Consider the following 26,192-nt stretch of genomic DNA (forward strand, 5'->3'; position numbering starts at 1 on the left):
TTTTTAGATTTTATTCCAACTCTAAGTAGCTTTTACAGATGCCTGTCTTATAAAACACTGACAGTTGAGTGAAGTGAGGCACTATCAGCAATGGGGCTGCCATGTAATCAGGACCCAACAGAGAATTTGAACACAGCATGTAATATCATACGATGAATGAATAAAGATTTGACTTCAACTTTTGCTTTATCATCACTAGTGGTTCGACCCAATCTTTGTGCTATGTTTCCTGGGGTGAAAGAAGTAGAAATTCATCTCTTGCTACTCCCAGTCACTACAGCTACAGTTGAGCATTCTTTTTCCTCATTGAATAGAATTTTGTGTTCTGAAAGAAGTCGCCTTCTGCCTGATCATGAGCATCTCATGAAGGACTGGAAGTATTGGACACAAGAGAAGCCACCAAACATGAATGCACTGCATTCGAGAAGTTCATGAACAGAGTTGTGCAAAATTACAAGATGCAGATGTAGTGCTTCATAGTAAACTTGAGTAGCCAACTTTAATTTGTGAAGATTTTAAAACATGAGTTAAATTTAATAAAATGGTCATGAAACATTTTTTAGTTTTTACTATGGTGCCCACTTTTGCCCTCATGGTCTCACCCCTCAACAACCCTCACCACCACCACCTCATAAATTCAGACATCCCCCCTCTCCCCCCGATTTCAATTCCTGAGGGACACACTGCCCTTTACTGCTTTGCTGCAGTTACCGCCAGTCTGGACTGCTCACAAACGGCCTCCAGGCATGCAAGTCACTCCCAGCCACGTCTGTCTATGTGTGTTGCAGCCAGCCAGCCACACCTTGGCTTCTACCAGCCTTGGTTATACTGCAGGGTGACCCCAACACTCTCCGAGTCTTAGATTTTCCCCCAGAAATGTGTATACTATACTTCCCAGCCCTCTCCTGGACAATACATGTGTATATAAAGCTTGTTATTTCTTTAATAGAAATATTCACACAACTTTCCACCCCAGATGGAGTTTGCCAGCCACTTCAACTTGAACACATTGGACTGGATATAACAATGAAACAAGTTTATTAACTCCAAAGAGAGAGATTTTAAATGAGTACAAGTAATGAGGCATAAAAGTCAGAAATGGTTACAAGAAAAGCTACTGGTGCCTAACAAACTATATCAGATTCAAGCAAAGTTTCTCACCATATGCTCTCAGCAGTCTTACTGACCTTCTTTATTTTAACTCTCATGTATCCATCATTGCTGAGTGCTTTGTGTTGAACCCAATCTTAGCTTAGGTCAGGACCCCTTCTCCCAGAGTTCAGCAAATGCTTCCTTTGTCATTTCTGGTAATGGGCAAGAAGAGAGAGAGGGGTGCCTTCGAGTGTTTGTCTCTCCTTTTTATAGTGTCAGTCCCCCATTCAAAAATATTTCCAGCTGAGATTCAGGAGACAGAGTCTATGTAGAACAAACTATGGCCCGGGGGCTGCATCTAGCCCTTCAGACATTTTAATCCAGACCTTGACCTCCTTGCCCAGCTCCCGCACTCCAGCTGGGGGCTGGCTCCGTACAGCTCCCGGAAGCACCGGCATGTCCACCCTCTGGCTCCTATGCATAGGGGCAGCCAAGGGGCTCCACACACTGCCTCCTCCCCAAGCACTGCAGTGCCAATGAGAGCTGCAGGGGTGGCGCTTGTGGACGGGGCAGTGTGGCAAACCTCCTGGCTGCATCTCCGCATAGGAGCCAGAGAGAGGACATGCCGCTGCTTCCGGGATCTGCTTGAGGTAAGCACAGCCTGGAGCCTGCACCCTTTACCCCTTGCCGCACCCCAACCCCTTACCCCAGTCCCGATCCCCCTCATACCCTTCAAACCCCTTGGTCCCAGCCCAGAGCATCCTTCTGCTCCCCCAACCCCTCATCCCCAGCCCCTACCCAGAGCCCGTACCTGCAGCCAGAACCCTCAACCCCCCCCCACGCACGCCAACCTCCTGCCCCAACCCGGAGCCCCCTCCCAGCTGGAACCCTCACCCCCTCCTGCACCCCAACCCCCAATTTTGTGAGCATTCATGGCCTGCCATACCCAGATGTGGCCCTTGGTCCAAAAAATTTGCCCACCCCTGATGGTAGAAGGATGTTCCCTGCTGCTTTTCCCTCATCTGCTTGAGTGTCCTTTGTTTCCCTCCATGCTTGATTACTCAGTTTACTGCTGAAATGGGAATTAAGCACAGCACGCATTCCTTTACTTGAGAAAGACCTGTTTACTAACCTCAGTTTGGAACATGTTAATAACACCATACAGTGGAATCATAACTTCGTATACCACGTATATAACGTTGCCACATGCATTTTATTAGGACAAAAATGACCAGCAAATTATGAGTTTTTAAATCATACCTCACAAGGCATACTTTGTACAAAGATTATTACACTAGTGTGTGGACACAGGCGTACATTCTATCACACTTAGAAATTGGACAAAGGCTGCCAAGTCATTTAATTTTATATCAGCTCACTAGCCAACAGATAATGGCTTTCTGTCACTACCAGCATGGGCAAGATTTAAACCAGTGCCCAGAGGTGAAAAGTTTTGTATCCCATTACCAGCCACCTGAGCCAACCAATTCTCATTGTTATGTTTTGTCATGGTGCACCCTTTTTTGGATGCTGAACTGAGACACTTCTGTGCTTGAAAACTGTTTAGAATTTGGTGAATAACTAATTCAATTATATGCAGCTTCTAGAAAGTTAAAGTGAGGTACTGCTTGTTACGACCAGTTTATTCACAACCAAGACAAGCATTGCATTCATGCTGACCCTTCGTACAGCTCTAGGAAGGAGTTTCCCACTGCCACTGAGAAATGTTTGATCTCGAGGAGTATGATGGGACCTGGGGTCTTGACTCATTCACAGGAGTCTTTATAGCTTGTTGATTGCCATCAGCTTTTAGAGAGAAGGTTTATTATTGTTCAAGTGACAATAGGACCCTCTTTTGCATTCACAATATAACTTATATAACAATATGCATTCGTCACCAATTTTATACAACAAACATGGATCACATCAGCCAGGCTAGATGTTGTCTGTTACAAGTCTGTGTTACTGACTGCAATTGTTTTTGACAGACAAATGCAGGTTGCCATTTTCCAGCAGCCACTGGGCAGTAAATTAATCATTCATTAACAAGCCAGAGGGGATCTATTTTTAAGTTATACCTGCTGCGATAAGAGAAGATGTCAGAGTCTGGGGGAGGGAGGAGGAGGAAAAATCTTCAGCTCCTGATCTTGCTGCAGCTGACTCCAATGGGAAACAATGAGGGATGCCATCAGTCACTGCTCTGGCAATAGGGTTTGCCAGAAGCTGCCCGTGGCCCCTGCCAGCTACAGGAGAAGCCCCATCACCTCTTCCAGGGTGAAAGGGGTAGGCTCGCTTGTGTCATAACACAACCCCATGTACAGCAGAGTTTGTGTGTGCCAAGACCACTGCAGGAAGAGGGTTCCATAGTCAGTGCCATGAACACTAACCCACTTCACAGCATTTACTGGGGTAAACACCAGCTAGTCTCTCTAAAACCCCTGAGGCTGGGGCCCTGACACTTTCAATGGAGCTATACAACATGGGGTGAACAGGGAAACACCTGGCAAAGTCTGAAATGGAAAACGATATTGACTAGCCAAGACCTCACTGGGGCACTTCACCAACACTAATAGCTAATCCTCACACTGTGCTGTAGTCAATATTCCCACCAGTACAGATGGGGAAACTAAATGAGGCTACGGCTCAGATTTTTGAGTGTGTGTTCTCCTTCCAGCTCCTGTGGGTTTTGGGTGCTTAGCATGAGCCAGGCTGTCAGAAGTGCTGGGCCCTCACCTCTCCAAATAGAGTCACAGATGTGGTTTCTCAATCCCACTGAAAGTCAGACCCTCGGTATGTCAAGTTGGGGAGCCAAGAACTGAAGCACAAGATTAGTGAGCACTTGAAAGACTGGGCCTAAGAGACTTTCCCAAGCCCACAATGGGCCAAGTTCTCCAACAGCAGTCCTCAATCAAAACTCCCACTGATTAAGGACTGTGATTGCAAACCTGTATCAGAGATGGCTTGAGAACTCGAAGTCATGACTCCTAGTCTAGCATTCAGACCACTGCAGTAACCCTTGCTATACCTGCCAGACCAGAGAAAGAGAGAGGAATGAGGACTAAACTGCAGGGATCAGTTGGAAGCCAACTGGATTGGATAAAGAGGAAAAGGTTCTCTGACCTAATGTCTTCTGGCTCTTCTGCTGGCAGCAAAAGCTTTCTTTGCCTTCCTTTATTTTCCAGAAGGCCATCTTCCATGACGCCCTTGCAGTGAAATCTTCTGCATTCCCTTTAGAAAGACTGTTTTCTTCCTGCCTGAAATAGATACTTCATTTCAATGGTGCTGTCTTAAGGGCCAGTCTGCATACAGGCCTTTTAAACAGGTCCAGGGAAAAGTGCTAGTGAGCAGCGTGTTACATCCTGATTGTGCACAATACTCTGTTTTCACTCACTCATTTCTTTTTTGTTCCATAGAATCTAACATCTCCATTGTGTTTACAAATGCCGACGTGGGGGTGAAATGCTGGTCCTATTGTAAATCAGTGGGAGCTTTCCCACTGACTTCACTAGAGCCAGGCTATCATCCCAGGGTTACAAACCATGCCAAAGGCCTTCCTTTCCCCCTTGTCTCCTTCCAGGCAAATCTTAAAAGTTTATAATTGGGAAGGGCAGTTTTTTGGAGACAACTTGGCAATTTTACCCTCAGAACGTACTTAACACAATGACTTCATTTCCAAGGACATCAAATCTATTCTACCTCAGGATAAATACTGCTTTAAGCAAAAATCAAGTTTGACATCTTGGGTAGAGCTGGTTGAAAAATGGGACTTTTCATTAAAATTTAAAATTTCCCCCTCCCCCAATCAAAAAGTTTCGAGTTTTGAAGTTTGACAAGCTTTAGACTCAATAAGTTATTTACTTCTGTTGAGGTGAATATCCGCTTAGCACCAACTGGGGAGGGGTTTAATCTTCAAGAAAATTCAAAACTACTTTTCGATTCCTTGGCATTTTCTCTTCACTGGATATTTCCACCTTGTGTTATTAGAGAGAGCGCCAAATTGAAACCCAGGATCCAAACAACCCCACAACTTTGAAAGAGTTTATCAGAACTTCACAGGCTATACCTGTCTAGCTGTGAAAGGCAGTATATTCTCCAATCCAAAACAAAAGTAAATCTCTAGTAAAAAGTTAGTTAATTTTTTTACTTGTGGCACAAACCACCTTCTCCATCTCCCAGTGACCTTTGTTTATTGGGTAATGACATGGAGTTTTGGAAAATTAAAGTTACGATAACAGAGACTGACCATGTTGTATTTGCTCTAAGCAAGATGTAACATGATTTTTAAATATAGTTAGTATGAAAATGCCACTGCAAAAAGCGTTTTAAAGTGCACTTATGCAGTCACAGAATGGAAAACTACTGTTTCCTTCATTTTCCTTACTGTAATGAGCACAGCGGTAGGAGGGCTATACACACAAACACACACCGGAAACTGTGGGTTCTGTTAGCATGCCGACTGTTCAGAGCTCAAGTATGAAACTGCAGAAAAACCTGAGAATCTCTGGATTAAGTTTAGAAGTGTGAGCAACAAGGGTGATGTCATGGTGGGAGTCTGCTATAGACCACCGGACCAGGGGGATGAGGTGGACAAGGCTTTCTTCCAGCAACTCACGGAAGTTACTAGATCGCCGGCCCTGGTTCTCATGGGAGACTTCAATCACCCTGATATCTGCTGGGAGAGCAATACAGCGATGCACAGACAATCCAGGAAGTTTTTGGAAAGTGTAGGGGAGAATTTCCTGGTGCAAGTGCTGGAGGAACCAACTAGGGGCAAAGCTCTTCTTGACCTGCTGCTCACAAATGGGGAAGAATTATTAGGGGAAGCAAAAGTGGATGGGAACCTGGGAGGCGGTGACCATGAGATAGTCAAGTTCAGGATCCTGACACAAGGAAGAAAGGAGAGCAGCAGAATACAGACCCTGGACTTCAGAAAAGCAGACTTTGACTCCCTCAGGGAACTGATGGGCAGGATCCCCTGGGAGAATAGCATGAGGAGTCCAGGAGAGCTGGCTGTATTTTAAAGAATCCTTATTGAGGTTACAGGGACAAACCATCCCGATGTGTAGAAAGAAGAGTAAATATGGCAGGCGACCAGCCTGGCTTAACAGTGAAATCCTTGCTGATCTTAAACACAAAAAAGAAGCTTACAAGAAGTGGAAGATTGGATAAACGACTAGGGAAGAGTATAAAAATATTGCTCGGGCATGCAGGAGTGAAATCACAGCTGGAGTTGCAGCTAGCAAGAGATGTTAAGAGTAACAAGAAGGGTTTCTTCAGGTATGTTAGCAACAAGAAGAAAGTCAAGGACAGTGTGGGCCCCTTACTGAATGAGGGAGGCAACCTAGTGACAGAGGATGTGGAAAAAGCTAATGTACTCAATGCTTTTTTTGCCTCTGTCTTCACAAACAAGGTCAGTTCCCAGACTACTGCACTGGACAACACAGCATGGGGAGGAGGTGACCAGCCCTCTGTGGAGAAAAAAGTGGTTTGGGACTATTTAGAAAAGCTGGACGATCACAAGTCCATGGGGGCGGATGCTAAAGGAGTTGGCAGATGTGATTGCAGAGCCATTGGCCATTATCTTTGAAAACTCATGGCGATCGGGGGAAGTCCCGGACGACTGGAAAAAGGCTAATGTAGTGCCCATTTTTAAAAAAGGGAAGAAGGAGGATCCAGGGAACTACAGGCCAGTCAGCCTCACCTCAGTCCTGGGAAAAATCATGGAGCAGGTCCTCAAGGAATCAATTCTGAAGCACTTAGAGGAGAGGAAAGTGATCAGGAACAGTCAGCATGGATTCACCAAGGGCAAGTCATGCCTGACTAATCTAATTGCCTTCTATGATGAGATAACTGGCTCTGTGGATGAGAGGAAAGCAGTGGACGTGTTGTTCCTTGACTTTAGCAAAGCTTTTGACAAGGTCTCCCACAGTATTCTTGTCAGCAAGTTAAAGAAGTATGGGCTGGATGAATGGACTATAAGGTGGATAGAAAGTTGGCTAGATTGTCGGGCTCAACGGGTAGCGATCCATGGCTCCATGTCTAGTTGGCAACCGGTATCAAGTGGAGTGCCCCAAGGGTCGGTTCTGGGGCTGGTTTTGTTCAATATCTTCATAAATGATCTGGAGGATGGTGTGGATTGCACTCTCATCAAGTTTGCAGATGACACTAAACTGGGAGGAGAGGTAGATACACTGGATGGTAGGGATAGGATACAGAGGGCCTAGACAAATTGGAGGATTGGGCCAAAAGAAATCTGATGAGGTTCAACAAGGACAAGAGCAGAGTCCTGCACTTAGGACGGAAGAATCCCATGCACCGCTACAGACTAGGGACCGAATGGCTAGGCAGCCGTTCTGCAGAAAAGGACCTAGGGGTTACAGTGGATGAGAAGCTGGATATGAGTCAACAGTGTGCTCTTGTTGCCAAGAACGCCAGTGGCATTTTGGGATGTATAAGTAGGGGCATTGCCAGCAGATCGAGGGACGTGATCATTCCCCTCTATTCGACATTGGTGAGGCCTCATCTGGAGTACTGTGTCCAGTTTTGGGCCCCACACTACAAGAAGGATGTGAAAAAATTGGAAAACGTCCAGCAGAGGGCAACAAAAATGATGAGGGGGCTGGAACACATGAGTTCTGAGGAGAGGCTGAGGGAACTGGGATTGTTTAGTCTGCGGAAGAGAAGAATGAGGGGGGATTTGATAGCTGTTTTCAACTATCTGAAAGGGGGTTCCAAAGAGGATGGATCTAGACTGTTCTCAGTGGTAGCAGATGACAGAACAAGGAGTAATGGTCTCAAGTTGCAGTGGGGGAGGTTTAGGTTGGATATTAGAAAAAACTTTTTCACTAGGAGGGTGGTGAAACACTGGAATGCGTTACCTAGGGAGGTTGTGGAATCTCCTTCCTTAGAAGTTTTTAAGGTCAGGCTTGACAAAGCCCTGGCTGGGATAATTTAGTTGGGGATTGGTCCTGCTTTGAGCAGGGGGTTGGACTAGATGACCTCCTGAGGTCTCTTCCAACCCTGATATTCTATGATTCTATGATTCTATGTACTGGTGGGACTGCCATTGACTTCAACGGAAACCAAGTGTAACGGGTTCCCCCCAGGATGCCACCTGGGACTGGGGTACCACTGAGCCCTCTGACCTACCAGCCTGGGCTCCGTCTGAGTACTGTGCTGCTGTGACAGGCTACAGATCATTCCCAGTCCTATAGTCCCTGAGTGTGTCCCACCAGCATTTACACAGGCAGGGACACACTCAGCTGCAGCTGCATGCAGGCTTTAGCCAGTCTCTGCATGAACCAATAATAGAGAGGCTGCAGCCAAAACTACCCCCAGCTTCCCAGCCTAGGACCCCAGAGGTGAATCATCCTGCCCTGATCAAAACCCTGACCAGTACGAATTTATTACTCAATTTGCCTCCCCCTCAATGTGGAGAGGAATATGCATAATATGCTTGTGTTAAACCAAGCTGAGATTTTTCCCCAGACACTTCAGTCACAGGCACACCATCTTAGATAAAGCAAAAAACAAGTTTATTAACTCCAAAAGATAGATTTTAAGTGATTACAAGTGATAGCAAACAGATCAAAGCAGATTCCTAGCAAACAAACAAAAACACAAACTTCAGATACAAAAATGATACATGCATAAAAATAGGATAATCATATTCAGCAAATCATAACTTTTCCAATGACACCTTAAATGACTCATGTTGTACAAAATGCATCATAATTATGCCCTAATCATATCATAATAATACCACTATGAAGAATATGGGGTGCAGAGTCACACCAATTATGTTATGTCTGTAAGTAGAGTCAGGATGAGCTCCACCCTGACATCTGGTGGTGAGTTGTGGCAAGTTGTGGAAAAGAACTTCAGGGGCTGATCTCATTTGCATAGGCACACCCACCCTGCCTAGCATGAGCCCATAGCTGCCCAAATGGTTACTTTGGCTGCTGTGGGATCCCCAGTTTCTCTGTTATTGGGGCAGGAAGAATAAATTGTAATTATCCTGATTATGTGAATCAAGGACAGTGGAACTGTACTTGGCCTTTTGTTATGATGAAGGGACTCACCATCAACTAAGTAGCAGTTGCTAGGCAAGGGACATGGGTTCCAAACTCAGTGAATTGAGAGGAAAGAAAGAATTACTTACTGGTATGGGGTTACTGGTGAGGGTTTTACATGCTAATTGTACTGCCTCCTATTTCCACTATGGAATATCAGAGCTAATTTTGATTCCATTAGGAGTCTAGTTATAGGCTGCTGAGCTGAATTCACTTTGGGCCAATAGTGCACCAGCACTGAAGCTCCCCTACCGCAGGCTAAAATCACAAAAGAGCTAAACTTACTAAGAGCTGAAATCATGGAGTGTTGTGTTAAGTAGTGGGGGAGCCTGAAGATATATTGCGGAGCAGTTTGCAGGACAGTTGGCAGAGCAGAGCGGCTGGTGGAGTGGAGCAGTTTGTGGGATGGCTGGAGCAGCTCATGGGGGGTGGCTGGCAGAGAGGAGCGATTTGTGGGACAGCTGGTGGAGCAGAGCGGAGCCCCATGGAGAGGTGGGGCAATTGGCTTTGGACCATGTAAGGTGCCCCTAAACCCTCACACACACACACACGCCCCGCGTCTCCACCCAGGTTGGGAGGTAAAACTCTGCAGATAAACTTTCGAGCTCTGGTGCTGCACTGACCAGGGGCAGAGACTTTTGGGTTGTTGGACTTTTGGGACTTTGGGTGACTTTGGGTTGCTGGACTCAAGAACCAAAGGGAAAGGACATGCCCCAAATTGCTTGGGGTGGTGTTTTTTTGCTCATGGGTTGTGTTATGAATCCTGTTGGTGGTGTTTCCCAACATAATGCCACATTTTTTCTCTCTGTTATTAAAAGGCTGTTGCTACACTCAGACTCTGTGCTTGCAAGAGGGGAAGTATTGTCTCTTAGATGTGCCTAGCGGGGGTGGTATATATTTGTCCCAGGTCACTGGGTGGGAGCTCGAGCTGGTTTTGCATTGTGTACTGGAACAGAACCCCTAGATACTGAACCCGGCCCTTGTTGCTGCCAACTCTGACGGGCAGAAGGGTTACATGTCCAAGAGCTGAAAGTCTGTCTGAAGAGAGACCAGATCAGACACACAGCAGCTATTACCAGTACCTCTGCCGTTCTGTCCCAGCTATGGAATTCTGTAGGGTGACTGAAAAGCCTGGACAGTATCTCACATCCCCCAGCAAATAGGAAATTTAGAGTAATTTCCATAGAGCTTTATTGGTTTCATCCCAATTAAAATGTGACCTAGACCTAAAGGCTTAACATTCCATTAGCAGATCCTTGAGCCATCCAATCTCCACATTTTCAGCTGACCCATTTACTGTAAACAGACTAAAGCTTGTTTATGTGGGTTCTCTGACCTGCAGACAGGAAGCACCATCTGATATGATACTGTGCATTACAGTTAGGGTCTACAGTATATTTCCTTTCTGTTCCTAAAGATCAGAGGTAGCAGTCCTTTGCAACACATTACTGTAACTTTGCCAGCACTTTCTAGCTACCATCTATTGGGATTTTCCCTTCTTGTTGGGTTTGAACAGTGCTACACACTATGGTGTCTGAACAGTGTTTTGCTTGAGAGGTTAGCAGAAAGACAAGGTTTCCATGTACACAGGGCAGCCAGAGTTCACAAAAGGGAGACAAACATCTAACTCGTATTTTCCTGTATAGGCACTTTGAGGGAGCTGAAATTAACAAGATTACCCATGGGAACATTTTTTGGAAGGGTTGTGCAATTAAGTTTTCATAACAGATTTATCTCAAGGGAATGTGCTCCTGGAATTAGCTTCCTCCCTCGGAATACACAAGGGAATCCCCCAGAGATGTTTGGTTTGAAGGCATATCTATCCATTGCTCTGATGTTTGGAAGCAATCCTCAAGCTGTCACCCATCAATTAAGGCTGTATCCTTTAATTAAAGGGAGTCAGATTTCAAAGGGAGTGAGTTTCCTCTTAGTTTTGCTAGCCCAGGGATAGGACAATCACAAACATTTGTTTTATCCCTTTCTGTAAGACAATCTCATGTTTCAGGGCATAAGCTAGTCACCTCAAGTGGCCAGGGAGAAGTCTTTATGTACAGCATCCCAAAAATAATTATAAGCATGGTACAGGTAGAGTTCCTCTGAAATATCAGGTATTGGATGTTACTGAGGCAGGATGCTGGACTGGATGGACTGTCAGCCTCATGCAGGGTGGCAGCTGTTGACCCCATAAAAAAGCCCATAACGCAATCATAAAACTAGAGTCACCACTCTTGATCTTGTCCAGGGTGAAGAGACTGTACAGTTTTGCAAACTAACGATGAGGTACAGAATTTTGTCTCTAAAATCTGAATATTGTCACCCACTGTGTTTCCAGCATGAGTGCTTCTGCTGATGTGTTGTCAATGTCAAAAATTGAGATCAAGCTGTCAAAAATTGAGAGCAAGCTGTCTAAAATTCCAGAAGGCAAGAATATGGAGTTCAAGTGGAGAGGAAAACACCCTTTTGTGCATCATAGAACCCAGAAGGAGATTAATCAGGAAGCTGAAGTAGTATTGACTGAACTAAGAGATCCCCAGCACGATAAAGGCTATGTCTACCCTGCAGAATTTTGTCAATAAGAGCTATGCCGCTTTAATTAAACCACTGTTGCATGTCCACACTAGCTCCTTGTGTCGGCAGAGCGCATCCACACTAACAGCTCTTGCATCGACACAGAGAGCAGTGCACTGTGGGTAGCTATCCCATTGTGCAACTGGCTGCAGGATGCTTCAGGAAGGTTTTGCAATGCCTCATGGGGCACGTACAGCATCACATGATGCAGATTTCTCAGTCCCATCGTTCCATGAGCATCCTACTAGATTGCCAGATGTTTTTCAACTGAAGTGTGTGGAGGGGAGAGTGTGTGACAGGGAGCATGTGGAGGAGAGGGACAGACAGAGTGTATGTTGGGGGAGTGTGTGAGAGAGTGTGGGGGAGTGTGTATGTGAGAGAAACAGAGTGTGTGTTGCGGAGTGTATTGGCATGCTATCTCTAAGTTCAGGCAGCTGCTGGAAGCAACCAGTCCTAAGGCAGGGGAATGGGGGTCACCCCCTCCCCCCATCAGCCACCATCTCCCTCCCTGACTTTTCACAGCACAGCAGTCTCTCTCTCTCTCTCAGATACACACCTGCCCCTGCCTGCCTCTGTTTGTAGTGCGGGAGACAGCACCATTCCACGCTAATTATATACTCTCTGCTGCTGGAGCTCAGCTGTCTGAACTTCCCGGACAGCTGAGTTCAAAACAGTGAGCAGAGCAGTCACAGTGGGCATTGTGGGATACTGGGGAGGCCAGTTATGGTGATATAACGAACGGCAGCATCTACACTGATGCTTTGTCGCTTAAAGTTTGCAGCAAAAAGCTGTATGCCTCTTGTCTCAGGTTGACTCAGACTTCAAGGCCAGAAGGGACCATCATGATCATCTAGTCTGACCTCCTGAACTTTGCATGCCACAGAACCTCACCCACTGACATCAAACTCCTCCCACCCACAACATCCAAAAAAAGTTTAAAAAAAAAAAGAGTGGAGAAGGACAATCAAGATTTGAAACAAGATTTCAGGGTTTATCTTTTTATTAGAAATAGCAAAAGCTAAGATGTTAAGATATTAATGCAGACAGCACCGCTTTGATATCTAGATCAGAGGAGGAAAAATAAACAGTTATCTATCTTTTTGTAACTGCTGTCCTTCGAGATGTATTGCTCATGTCCATTACATTCTAGGTGTGTGCGCGCCCGTGTGCACGGTCGTCAGAGACTTCTACCCCAGCGGTATCCGCAGGGTCAGCAGTGGCGCCCCCCTGAGCCCTGGGCTCATGCACATCAAGCACCGCTGGCCCTATGCCCTCTAGGTTCCTTCTTGCTGACAATTCCAACAGAGAGGCAGGAAGTCAAGTAACAGAATGGACATGAGCAACATATCTCGAAGAACTGCGGTTGTGAAAAGGTAGGTAACCATTTTTCCTTCTTTGAACGCTTGCTCATGTCGATTCCATTCTAGGTGACTCACAAGTAGTTTTGATGGAGTTGGGCTCGGAGTTTATGGTCTTGCAGTGTGCAGCACTGCTCTGCTGAAGCCAGCATCGTCCCTGGCCTAATGGGGATGATGTGCATAATGAGACGTAAATGTGTGGACAGAAGACCAGGTACCGGTGTTACCCCATGGATTGCCCAAAATCAGTGAGCTGATGGCAGAGTTGGGAGTATAACGCAGGTCTCCTAGCTCTCCGTCCCATTCTCTAAAGCCCCAGACAACGCCGCCTTTTTGTCTGGGCATTTGTGCAGGTGAATGACCACCCCCTGTGCATTCATCTCTTCTAATGTTTCCCATTTCCTCAGCATAAAGAGTCCTCTTCATCTGCTTAGTCAGAAGACACCGCCTCCCTCAGCCCTGTCACATGGAACACAATGTGCTACTGGGGACACGTGTTCTTCAGCGGCTACAAACAAGCTTTTTAATGTAGACGGTTCTCCCTCTCTCCCCCCCTTACTTTTATTTGAGGGTAATCGTCTGTCTTCATTTAGTCTTCCTGTTCTCCCTCCTTTTCCTTCTGTATGGTCCTTGACCTGTACAGATAGCAGAACATTAAGTGTTCTTGGGCTCAACCATGCTGCTAATTACCCAAGGGCTCTGCAGTGCTTTCCCTCCCTTCACCCCCTGCAGCCTTATCCACTATGGAAATGGCACAATAGCTTCCATTTGCAGAGGCCCCACTGACTTGTGCCTGGGGAAGAAGTATGTTGTCAAAGCTCGTTTGTTTTAAAAACATATTTCAAGAAAGATTTAAACACAGAATTTGTATTCTTGTTGCTCACCCCACACCCCACCCCATGAGCTCCAGGGAACATTAGTTTCACATGATGCTCCTTAATTCCACCAGTGTAAAACCCAGAATAGAATAATTATCTGCAGCGGAGTTACTCCAGATATGCCCTATTGCAAAATGAGACCAGAATCTGTCCCTCCATTGTAAAACACATCACAACCAGAAATCAGTCTGCAATTTCCTTGAGCACTGATACTTGGCATTTCCTAGCTTGAATATAAAGGTACAGCTCCCCTTCAGCTGGGAGGTGCAATTCCCAGCTCAAGCAGAGGTACATGTGCGAGCTTTGATCAAGCTAGCATGCGAAAAATAGCAGGGTGGCTGTGGCAGCATAGGCAACATCTGGGGCTAGCTGCCCAAATAAAGATCTCAGCCTGCTAGTCCCCAGGAGAAGACTGATTGACTATTTGGCTACTGGATATAGGGTTTCCAACTTTCTAATCGCACAAAACCAAACATCCCTGTCCTGCTCTCTGCCCTGCCCCCAAGGCCCCGCCCCTACCCCCGCCCTGCCCCTTCTCTGAGGCCCTGCTCCCGCTCACTCCATTCCCCTCCTTCTGTCACTCGCTCTCCCCCACCCTCACTCACTTTCACCAGGCTGGGGCAGGAGGTTGGGGGGCAGGAGGGAGCCCGGGCTCCAGCTGGGGGTGTGGGCTATGGGGTGGGGCAGGGGATGAGCGGCTTGGGGTTCAGGAGGGGGCTTATGGCTGGGGAAGCGGGTTGTGGTGTGGGAGGGTTGTGGAGTGGGAGGGTGTGGGCTCCAGGAGAGAGTTTGGGTGTGGGAGGGGCCTCAGGGCTGGTGCAGGGGGTTGGGGTGCAGGCTCTGGGAGGGAGTTAGGGTGCAGGCTCCAGCCGGGTAGTGCTTACCTTAGGCGGCTCCCTGAAGTGTCCAGCATGTCCCTCTGGCTCCTAGGTGGAGGGGTCAGGGGGCTCTGCACGCTGCCTGCACCTACAGACACCACCCCACAGCTCCCATTGGCCGTGGTTCCTGGCCAATGGGAGCTGCGGAGCCAGCACTGCGGGCGGGGGCAGCACATAGAGCCTCTGTGGCCACTCCTGTGTCTAGGAACCAGACATGCTGGCTGCTTCTGGGAGCTGTGCAGAGCCAGGGCAGGCAGGGAGCCTGCCTTAGCCCTGCTATGCCACCGACCAGACTTTTAGAAGCCTTGTCAGCAGTGCTGACTGGAGCCACCAGGGTCCCTTTTTAACCGGGTCTTCCGGTCAAAAAACAGATGCCTGCCAACCCTACCTGGATAAGAGAGAAGTGCAATAACATGGGCTGACCAGAGAGCTGAGAGTCAGGAATTTCTGTGTTATAGCTCTGGATCAGAAACTCACTTCATCTGTGACCCGAGGCAAGGTACTTAACCACTTTGTCCCCATTCCTACAATTCATCTGTAAAACAAAGATAAAAATACTGGGGGAGGGTTGAAAGGATTTGTGTGCTGGTGTCTGTAAAGCAGTTTGTGGGGGAAAGAATGCTATATGTATTAACGCAGTGGATAACAGGATGGGTCAACAGCAGGAATTGAACCAGGACTTCTTGATCTAAAACAGAGGTCTCCAAACTGTGGGGTGTGCGCCCGTAGGGGGGCACGTAGGAACATTCGGAGTGGGCCCAGGCCAGCCTCCACGGGGGGCAGGAAGCGGGTGCCACCCAGCCCTGCCCCACCCCCAGCTCTGCTATGGCCCCGGTTCCCAGCCCTGCACCTGGCCACACCCCCGGCCGCAGCTCTGCACCCAGCCAGGGGCCCAGCTGCTGGCCCCCTCTGCAGCCTGGCTGTGGCTCCTCTCCTGCCCCTGCCCTGAGCCTCAGCCCTGGCCACAGCTCTGCTCCCAGCCCCCCTCCCTGCCCCAGACCCGCCCCCAGCTGTGGCCCCAGCCTCGACCCCCTTACCCCTGTCCGCATCCCCCACCCCCAGCTGAGACCCTGCTCCTGGCCCAGCTCCAGGGGGCAGGGGAGCACAGACAGGAATAAGGAGGGCACGACCCTCAAAAGTTTGGGAACCGCTGATCAAAAGCATGAGCCTCTACCAACTGAGATAAAATACAGAGCCCAGTAGATAGGAGCAGCATCAGACTCCTCTTTCCATGGGCCAGCTGCTAGAGCATGAGAAAGACCCACACTGAGTTAGTTATTTAAGCTCCAACTGAGAACAGGGCCTTACTGTGCTAGGGGCTGCATACAAACATAGATGTCAGATTACAGTCTAAATCAGGGGGTCGGCAACCTTCGGCATGCGGCCCATCAAGGTAATCTGCTGGCAGGCCGCAAGGCAGTTTCTTTACGTTGACCATCCACAGGAATGGCCCCCCACAGCTCCCAGCAGCCGCGCTTCACCATTCCCTGCCAATGGGAGCTACGGGAAGCGGCGCTGGCCACAGGGACATGCTGGCCACCGCTTCCCGCAGCTCCCATTGGTCGGGAACGGCAAACCACTCCCACTGGGAGCTGCGGGGCGGTGGGGGGGTGGCGTGCCTGTGGACGGTCAATATACACAAATTGTCTTGAGGCCCACCAGCGGATTACCCTGATGGGCCACGTGCCGAAGGTTGCTGACCCCTGGTCTAAATAAACACAACAGGCAGAGGGTGGGAGGGGAAGGGAAGCAGGGGCTCAGAGGGGGAAGAGAATTGCCTAAGGCCACAGCAGGTCACTGGCAGAGCTGGGACTAGAATGCAGCTCTCCTGATACCTCACTTCCCTGTCTTCAATGCCAAAGGATTAAAATGCCTGTTCTTATCAGTTATTATAGGTGCAGCTGGTAGCACAGACTGTTAAGGTTGCCTGACACTTCTTATTGTAAGACCCTTTTTTCATTGCTTATCAAACATTGCCAAACTGTAACTGGGCTGAAATTTTCCATGCCAAGTGTCTGCCTCAGGTTGATTTTCTTGGAAAATTTCAGCCAAAACAGTTCAGCTGTTTCCATGAAAGAAGCTAGAGAAGAGTGTTTTGCCCATGTTAAAACACTTCTGGCAACTTTTTACTTTGCAAAGCTCTAGTGCTCCTGTGCTTTGGAGCAGGGATTTGAAATTTGGCAGGGACTGGCCTTTGTATCAGGGACATACCTTTTTGACATACCTGTGAAAATCCCCCCCAGATTTGGCCAGTTTATAAGCCTTTGGGGAAAAACTGCCATTTGTACATGCTCCGAAGAGACTTGCTAGAAATCAACAGCCAAAATGTCTACAGATTCTGTCTTTGCTGAGCATGCTTAAGCCTCACAGCTCCTCTGCATGACCAGACTGCACATGCACTGTCCCCACAGAACAATGGGGCATGCTGCATCCCCCTCATCGCTCCTACATGTGACTGTACCTTGCACTTCCATCCCCACAGAGTGACTGAGAGCACTCCAGTCCAGGGCTTAGGACTCTCCCTGTAATGGCTGCTCCTAGCTAGTCTGGGCCAAGCACTGGCATTGAGAACAGGGAGCCTACCTTTCCAGAGCTCTCAGTGACCCCCAGCTGGTCATCTGAGTCAAATGCAGAGGGGAGGAATGGGAGTAGATTAGGACAAGGAGTTTGTGAGACTGGAGGGAGGAGAGAATCTGGTCTGGCTGGGCAAGAAAACTAGACTTTCCCCTGGGGATGGGGAAAGACTAGAGGAAATTGGGACTGAGAGTGAGCTCAAAAGAGAGATTAGGACTGGGATGAGAAGGCAGAGGGGCAACTAGGACTAGAAGCCAAGGTTGGGGAGAAGAGACAGGACTGGGACAGGGCAGAAGGGGTCAAGCTTAAGGGAGAGGTAGGCAGAATCAGTGACTACCTGAGCACACTGCTCTCCAGAGCCTGGAACGGAATCCCGGATTCCAGACTCTCGCCATTCCTCTGCTGTCAGCAAAAACCTGTGAAACCCTCTTGGCCAAGTCCCCCAAATCCCCCTCTTGTGCTGGACCTCACAGGATGACAACCTACTACCGCGATATATTACTATATTAGCCCAGGAGGCAGAAGTTGGTCCAGTGGATTTAGAGGTTCCGACACTCTCACCGAACCATACGGGTGCCGCTATAAAGCCCCATGATGCAGTTGCTTTAAAAAAAAAAAACTAGGAAATTACACATCAACTATTAAAAGAACTTTAAGGTTGCAAAGTCAGGAATTACCAAAGTCAAGGTTGCCAGTCCACCTAATTTGGCCCCTTGGTAAGTATGCATTACTTATGATGATACTGTGTTTAATCACACGATCACTTTTTCCCACAGGAACCTTGCCTCATTCAGTGCACAGGCTGGATGGTGCTCACTTAATGAGCAGCTATTCAATATTTTCTTTTATCCTCATTGTTTGATGTGTGGCCATGGGCCTTATTTTACTGCACATTATTCAAACCCTGTTCTGAAAACAGAATTATTAATGTCCTTATGGTCTGTTCTATGGTGCTCATCACTGCAGTATCAGAGTGTTTCATAAATGTTAATCAATTTTCACAATTCCTGTTTAAGGTGAGGGGTTGGTATTATCCTCAATTTACAGATGGGCAGCTGGGGCATAGAGATTAAGGTCAAGTGTGTAATTTTGGGTAGCTAATTTGAGGTGCCTAGAACCTGATTTTAAACAGTACTTAGCATTATATAGCAATTTTATGTATTCTAGCACAGCTCCCAATGACTTCAGTCACAGCTGTGAGTGCTCGGCACTTCTGCAATTCAAACCCTAGCATCTCAAGTTGGGCACGCAGAAAAAGACAACTATCAGCTACCACCTGTGAAATTTGGTTTAAGTGACTTGCCCAGCATCACACAGGAACTCTGTAGCAGAGGCAGGGATAGAATCCTGTTCTCCAGAGCAACACTGACTTACCTTAACCATAAGGCTTCCTTTCTCTTCCTCCAGTCTCCCACCTCATTCTCTATACACCTTCCAACTTCTGCAACAAGTGAAGCAGAGGTCCTCCAGATAGCATCCTTTATTACACAACCCCAATTTCATCATCAAATCAGGTTCATCCTGTGCACAAGGATCCTGTGGGGGGAAAAATAGTCTATCATATTGATATGCTCAGGGGAAACAAATTAAGGTTGTAGAGGTAACATTAATACTGGAATTTCCAAACTGGAGTGCTTGACTTTGCAACCATAGTGTTCTTTTAATATAATTTTGTGTGTAATTGTAGAGATAAACCATAAGACAAGGATACTAAAATATTAAGGTACAGATCCACAAAGGTATTTAGGCTCCTAATTTCCATTAGGGTTGCCAGGTGTCTGGTTTTCAATCAGAATGCCTGGTCGAAAAGGGACCCTGGCAGCTCCGGTCAACACTGCTGACCAGGCTGTTAAAAGTCCAATTGGAGGCACTGCGGGGCTAAGGCAGGCTCCCTGCCTGCTGTGGCTCCGTGCAGCTCCCAGAAGCAGTGGCATGTCCCCCCTCAGACTCCTAGGCATGGGGCAGCCAGGGGGCTCCGTGCATTGACCCGCCCCAGCACTGGCTCCGCAGCTTCCATTGGCTGGGAACCACAGCCAATGGGAGCTGCGGGGGAGAGAGGGGGGAGCACCTGTGGATGGGGCAGCGCACAGAACCACCTGGCCATGCCTACAAGTAGGAGTCAGAAGGGGACATGCCCCTGCTTCTGGGAGCCGCCTGAGGTAAGCCCCGCCCAGAGCCTGCACCCCTCACTCCCTCCCGTGCCCTAACCCATTGCCCAGCCCTGATCCCCCTCCTGCCCTCCAAACCCCTCATCCCCAGCCCGGAGCACCCTCCTTCACCCCAAACCCCTCATCCCCAGCCCCACCCCAGAGCCTGCACCCTCAGTCAGAGCTCTCAACCCCGCCCCCCACACACCCCTACCACATGCCCCAGCCTGGAGGCCCTTCCCACACCATGACCCCCCTCATTTCTGGCCCCACCCCAGAACCCACATCCCCAGCCCAGAGCCCATACCCCATCCCACACTCCGACCTCCTGCCTCAGCCCAGAGCCCCCTCCTGTGCCTCAAACCCCCCTCATCCTTGGCCCCACCCCAGAGCCTACACCCCCAACTGGAGACCTCACCCCCTCCTACACCCCAACCCCCAGAGCTAGTGCAGTGAAAATGAGCGAGTCAGTGAGGGTAAGGGACACCAAGTGACAGAGGGAGGGGGGATGGAGTGAGCAGGAGGCGGGGCCTTGGAGAAGAGGCAGGGCAGGGTGGGGCCTTGGAGGAGGGGAGGGGCAAGGTTGTTCGGTTTTGTGCCAGTAGAAAGTTGGCAACCCTAGTTTCCATTGAAATTGGGTCCGGGCCTAACAGTCTAGAGGGTACCATGTCAGCAAGTAAAGCTGTAAAGAACCTCAAAAAACAACTTAAACATCTTAGGCTATACATGTGTGGGACAAATAAACAAGTTAATATGTTTATCCAAACAGCTGACTAGAAAGGCTCTACAGACTTAGAACTCTAGTTAGCATTCTCACCTGTTTTGGTAAGTCAGTTTTGTGGCTCATACTGCCATTGAAAGACACTGAGTGGTCAAGGTGAGGCTTTTACTTACAGTAAAAAACTACCTATGGCAGCAGAAATACCAATGTCACATGTCTCTGCTCATGTCTTGTGGGCATTTGGCCCATTGGCAACTGCCAGTCAAAAATCCCCAACGGCTGGAGGCGGGACACTAGATGGGGAGGGCTCTGAGTTCCTGCAAATAATTCTTTCCCACGTGTCTGGCTGGTGGGTCTCACCCACATACTCAGGGTCTAATTGATCACCATATTTGGGGTTGGGAGGGAATTTTCCCTCATGTCAGAGTGGCAGAGACCTTGGCTGGTTTTCACCTTCCTCTGCAGCAAGGGTTACAGGTCACTTGCAGGTTTAAACTTGTGTAAATGGTGAATTCTCTGTAACCTGAAGTCTTTAAACCATGGTTTCAGGACTTTAGTAACTCAACCAGAGATTAGGGGTTTATTACAGGAGTGGGTGGGCAAGGTTCTGTGGCCTGCAATGTGGAGGAGGTCAGACTAGATGATCACAATGGTCCCTTCTGGAATTAAAGTCTGTGAGTCTTGGGAGCATGCATGTCAATTTCCATAGGCCTGTAACAGGACCAAAGATCAGCTGTTGACCCATCCTATTAGCAGACCTTAGAAGCCTGCAAGAGCTGCTAAGGTTCTGCAGTCTGGGTGGGCCAGGAGTGGCTTGATAACGCCACCCAGGATGCAAGGGAGGCAGGAGAAGGAACTAGGATCAGCAGCTTGCAGAGGGAAGCTCTAGAACAGCCTGCCTCAGGGTGAGGTTTATGATAACATCTGAGGTAGCAACAGCTGCTTACCCACCAGCTGCCCCAATTTGCTTTCTCCCCTCTCTAGTCAAGGCACCACTGGCACTTTTGAGTTACTTTTCCTTTGTGAGGTCTGGTGTAACCTAATTGTTTAGCTCAGAGCCAACTCTTCCAACCCTCTTCTCAGGCTCAACAGCTCCTTCCAGCATGTAACAGACTTCCCCATTCCCCTAAAGAAATCTGATGAGGTTCAACAAGGACAAGTGCAGAGTCCTGCACTTAGGACGGAAGAATCCCATGCACCGCTACAGGCTGGGGACGGACTGGCTAAGCAGCAGTTCTGCAGAAAAGGACCTGGGGATTACAGTGGATGAGAAGCTGGATATGAGTCAGCAGTGTGCCCTTGTTGCCAAGAAGGCTAGTGGCATATTGGGCTGCATTAGTAGGAGCATTGCCAGCAGATTGAGGGACGTGATCGTTCCCCTCTATTCGGCACTGGTGAGGCCACATCTGGAGTACTGCGTCCAGGTTTGGGCCCCCCACTACAGAAAGGATGTGGACAAATTGGACAGAGTCCAGCGGAGGGCAACGAAACTGATCAGGGGGCTGGGGCACATGACTTACGAGCAGGGCCGGCTCTACAGTTTTGGCCGCCCCAAGCAGTGAAAAAAACTGCCGCCACAGACAGCAAAAGGAAGACGCTGCAGCCGATTTGCTGCCGCGGCGTGCAGCACAGAGAAGCTGCAGCCGAATTGCCGCTGCGGCCCGAGGAACTGCCGCCCCTTTCGAACTGCCGCCCCAAGCACCTGCTTGGAACGCTGGTGCCTGGAGCTGGCCCTGCTTACGAGGAGAGGCTGAGGGAACTGGGCTTGTTTAGTCTGCAGAAGAGAAGAGCGAGGGGGGATTTGAGAGCAGCCTTCAACTACCTGAAGGGTGGTTCCAAAGAGGATGGAGCTCGGCTGTTCTCAATGGTGGCAGATGACAGAACAAGGAGCAATGGTCTCAAGTTGCAGTGGGGGAGGTCTAGGTTGGATATTAGGAAACACTATTTCACTGGGAGGGTGGTGAAGCACTGGAATGGGTTACTCAGGGAGGTGATGGAAACTCCATGCTTGGAGGATTTTAAGGCCTGGCTTGACAAAGCCCTGGCTGGGATGATTTAGTTGGGGCTGGTCCTGTTTTGAGCAGGGGGTTGGACTAGATGACCTCCTGAGGTCCCTTCCAATCCTAATCTTCTATGATTCTATTATTCTTTACCACCCTCCCCATAGCCCCTACTACTGCAAGGGCCAAGGAGGGGCTTCTCCTGCACTCCTGGCTGTTTCCTCCAGCTCCCTGTGTGATGCACCAAACCTGCAATTCTTCCCAGGGGAGCCTTGACCTTAGCAGGCCCCAGGGCTCCAAGGCATTTCTACTTAAGCTAAGCTACAGGTTTGCCTTATAGACTGTGGCTGCTCATGTGACTGTCATCTGACCTCCACTCCAGATCCCTCCTGTAGCTGTACATCCCAATGTGCCTGCTTGGTAGCAGGGCCAAGCCTTAGAACAGGCCTAACACCCTGTTAGGTCTGAGCTGCCAACTCCCTAGAAAGGAGGGTGCATGGAGACAGTGGCTTAGAGCCTGTGATGGAGTCAGTCCACTCACCGTAGGTTGGGACATCTGCAATGTGTTCCTGCTGAGGTTATCAAAACCAGGTGTCTGATTTTGATTGTTATTTTTCTCCCAGGGCAACTGCCCCGCTGATATTAGGATAGCATCGCCAACCTCCAATGCTCAAAAATCAGGAGTTAGGCCTCCAAAAATATATATACACACCTGCACACTATGGTTCTTGTTATGTCTCTTGGTTTTTGAGCCTTCACTGCTGCTGAATGGGGGCTACTGGAAATAAACTAACGCTGGCTGCCCTGAAACCTGCCTCCAGACTCAGGCACCTTCCTGAACCTTGAAGTAATCATGACTCAAGTTCTGAGTTTGCAAAGGAAGTTTCTTGCAGCTTTCCTCTAGATTCACAAGGCAAGTATCACTGCCAAATGGGTGTTGTTCACTTAACTTGTCTTCTGTATTTAAAAACAAGCCTTGGGTAACTTTGGGTTACTTGGAAAAGGGAATTGATGAATAAACTCTAACACACTTTTGGGCCTCCCAGAAACTGTGTTTATATGAATAAGCCATGAAGCATACAAAGGCCAGACCACTGGAAAGACTTCCAACACTGATAAAAAGAAAGAAAACAGGTCAGGAAGCTTAGATCTAAATGTGTTTTCAATTGATTTTGTTCCTGGCTTTCTTTAAAGCTGATTTGCTTGAGAAGTGCTATGGAGTTATGCTCATTAGTTTCAAACCAAGTTATAGCAGGCACCACCTTAAAGACCTATGAGGTTCTCTTTTAAAAGAAGTGAGTTTAGCACAGCTTAAAGGTGCTAGATAGACAGGGTTGCCAATCTCTCTACAGAACAGGTATTGAACACAGAGGGGCAAGCAATGCAAGCTTCCTCCACTCTCTGAAGCTAAGGTACTTATATAGCTCTCCCCTCCCCAAAATTCACTGTAGTATCTGAGCACCTCACAGTCATTACTGCATTTATCCTTACAATACCCCAGTGAAGTAGAGCCACATTATGACACCCCTGATGTTATAGATGGGGAAATAGAAGCACAGATTAAGAACCAGATCTTCAAAAAGGTATTTAGACTCCTAATTTCTGTTGAAATCAATGGGATTTAGGTGCCTAAAATAACCTTTGAGGATCTGGGCCTGAGTGACTTGCCCAAGGTTACAGAGGAAGCTGGTGGAGGAGCAGGGAATTGAATCCAGAGCTGAGTCCCAGGCTAGCACCTTAACAGTTGGGTCATCGTTTTTCTCTGCTGTTCCTCCTGCCAGTGTCTCAATCCTGTTCTGAAGGGATCATTCTGATGGAGGTCATAGGATAGTTCAATCTCCATGGCCCATTGAGTCATTGGCCTCAGCTGAGACTTCCAAGAAGGGGCCATTAAAGCCAGTTACGGTCCCAAGTCCACCTCAGACAACATCTAATGTTCAGTCTCTTTACCCCCTCTTCCTGGGGTTTACTAAGACTCCCAGGCTCTCCCCCATATTCTTCAATGAAGACCACTCAAAGAAATCTCAACTCAAGTACTTCTAATCAAGGCTGCCATTAAAAAAAATGGAGAAAAGTTGTTCTCTCTTGCCACAGAGGGCAGGACAAGAGGCAATGGGTTCAAACTACAACCTAGCAGATTTAGATTAAATCTCAGGAAAAACTTCCTAACTGTAAGAACAGTAGGACAATTGAACAGGCTGCCTACAGAGGTTGGGGAAGCTCTTTCACTGGAGATTTTCCAAAGGAGGTTGGATCACCATTTGTCATGGATGGTTAAGACATCTTGGCAGGGAGTTAAACTAGATGACCCTTGAGGTCCCTTCTAACCCTATGATTCTAGTTCCACTTAACTCCCAACACTTTACCAAATTCTGTCCTGAGTTCACCTCGGTGAGTACCCCTTGTCTCCTTCCATCTTGGCAATTCCTCAATCTCAGCCCTGTATTGAACCATTTGGGGCCCACTACAGCAAGAATCATCATCCTCTGCAGCCATTACCCTGTCCTGCCTGTAGCAGCCTTCCCTGACACCTTATCCTGCTAGGCTTCTTTTCCAGGTCCACATCCTCCTTCAGGGTGTCTTACTAGAGCTCAGAAAAGTTCTTTCTTACTCTTATTTCAGTGTGTTTCCTCGTGGCTTAGGCATCTCTCAGCCTTTAACCCAAGAGCTCTAGGGCTCCTTCCTCCCCAGCTGTGTTTGATCACCACTCATACCTAACAGCTCAGGTTAGTCAGCTAACCAAGTGGCCTAGCTGGGTTCAGGCCCTGCTAACAAAGATTAACCTGTCCGGGGGTTTACAGACCCCCATCACAAAGCTCCTTAGAAAATTTAGCTGTATGTGTTCCTTTAAGAGTCTCTTGCCTTTCCTTCTTGGTGAAGATCAAGGCAAAGGGCCAATCACATGTATCAGTAGTTCATCTTCTGTCAATACATTACCCTCCCTGTCATGCTCTCCACTGACTGTGTTCATTTGTTTCATTCCCTGCCTGTACTTCCCTTTGCAGCTTTTACACTCAGTTGTTGGCAGTTAGACTGTACCCTTCATTGTATTACATTTCTACGGCAACATTTCTTCCATCCCACAAGATCCTAAAGCTCTTTATTAACTAAACACACAGAGCACACACGACTGAAATGCAGCCACCTCTGCCCCCAGCAAAAATATAAGGGACAGGAATATAAGATTACTGTATCAAACTGAATCTGAAGGAGATATTTACGCAGGCAGAAAGTAATTTTGGAGCTAGAATTTGCCAGATGTAAGGCAAAATATTAGAGATGCTCTGAAAATTAAGGGCCTGATCTTGCTGAGAAATGAGTATTCAAGGGGACTTAAAGATGCTCAACACTTCACCGTACAGGGCCTTGTTTTTAGCAATCTAGCAATGTACCTAAGGAATATTGTGCAGCCATTTGTTTGTTTATAACTATAGCCAGAGCAATCTACTCCTCAAGTTATAACATCAACAAAGAGAGTAAATAGCTAGTTCCTTATTTTCTCTTAAAAGACGTCTGCAAACTTCTGAAGATGCATCCAGTCCCTGGTGGGAACGGATTGGCCAGTAGCTTTATCCAGAGAGTTTTTTGTTTTTCTTAAAAGAGAGAAGAATCAAGAGGATCTCTGGTGTGAAGGAAGTCTGGGAGGCAAAAGCTGACAATAGAGTGGAATTTCATGCAGGATTTGGTGAGGTGCAATGCCAGACTGTGCTAGCTGCAGGGAAGATTTTGTACAGAGCAAAGATATGCAAAGCTCATCAGTTTCTGTCACATTTAGTGGCTATTTGTGTCTCTGATTAGGTGGCTGTATTAGCTTGTGGGGCTGGTTTGGGGTGATATGTTTTCTTTAGATTTGATTCTCAGGTGGGAGGAGGGAGAGGAAGGTAGTAATAGAAGGATCAGTGGT

The sequence above is a fragment of the Chelonia mydas genome, chromosome 7 (assembly GCF_015237465.2).
Source record: "Chelonia mydas isolate rCheMyd1 chromosome 7, rCheMyd1.pri.v2, whole genome shotgun sequence".
In the NCBI taxonomy this organism is placed as follows: domain Eukaryota; kingdom Metazoa; phylum Chordata; order Testudines; family Cheloniidae; genus Chelonia; species Chelonia mydas.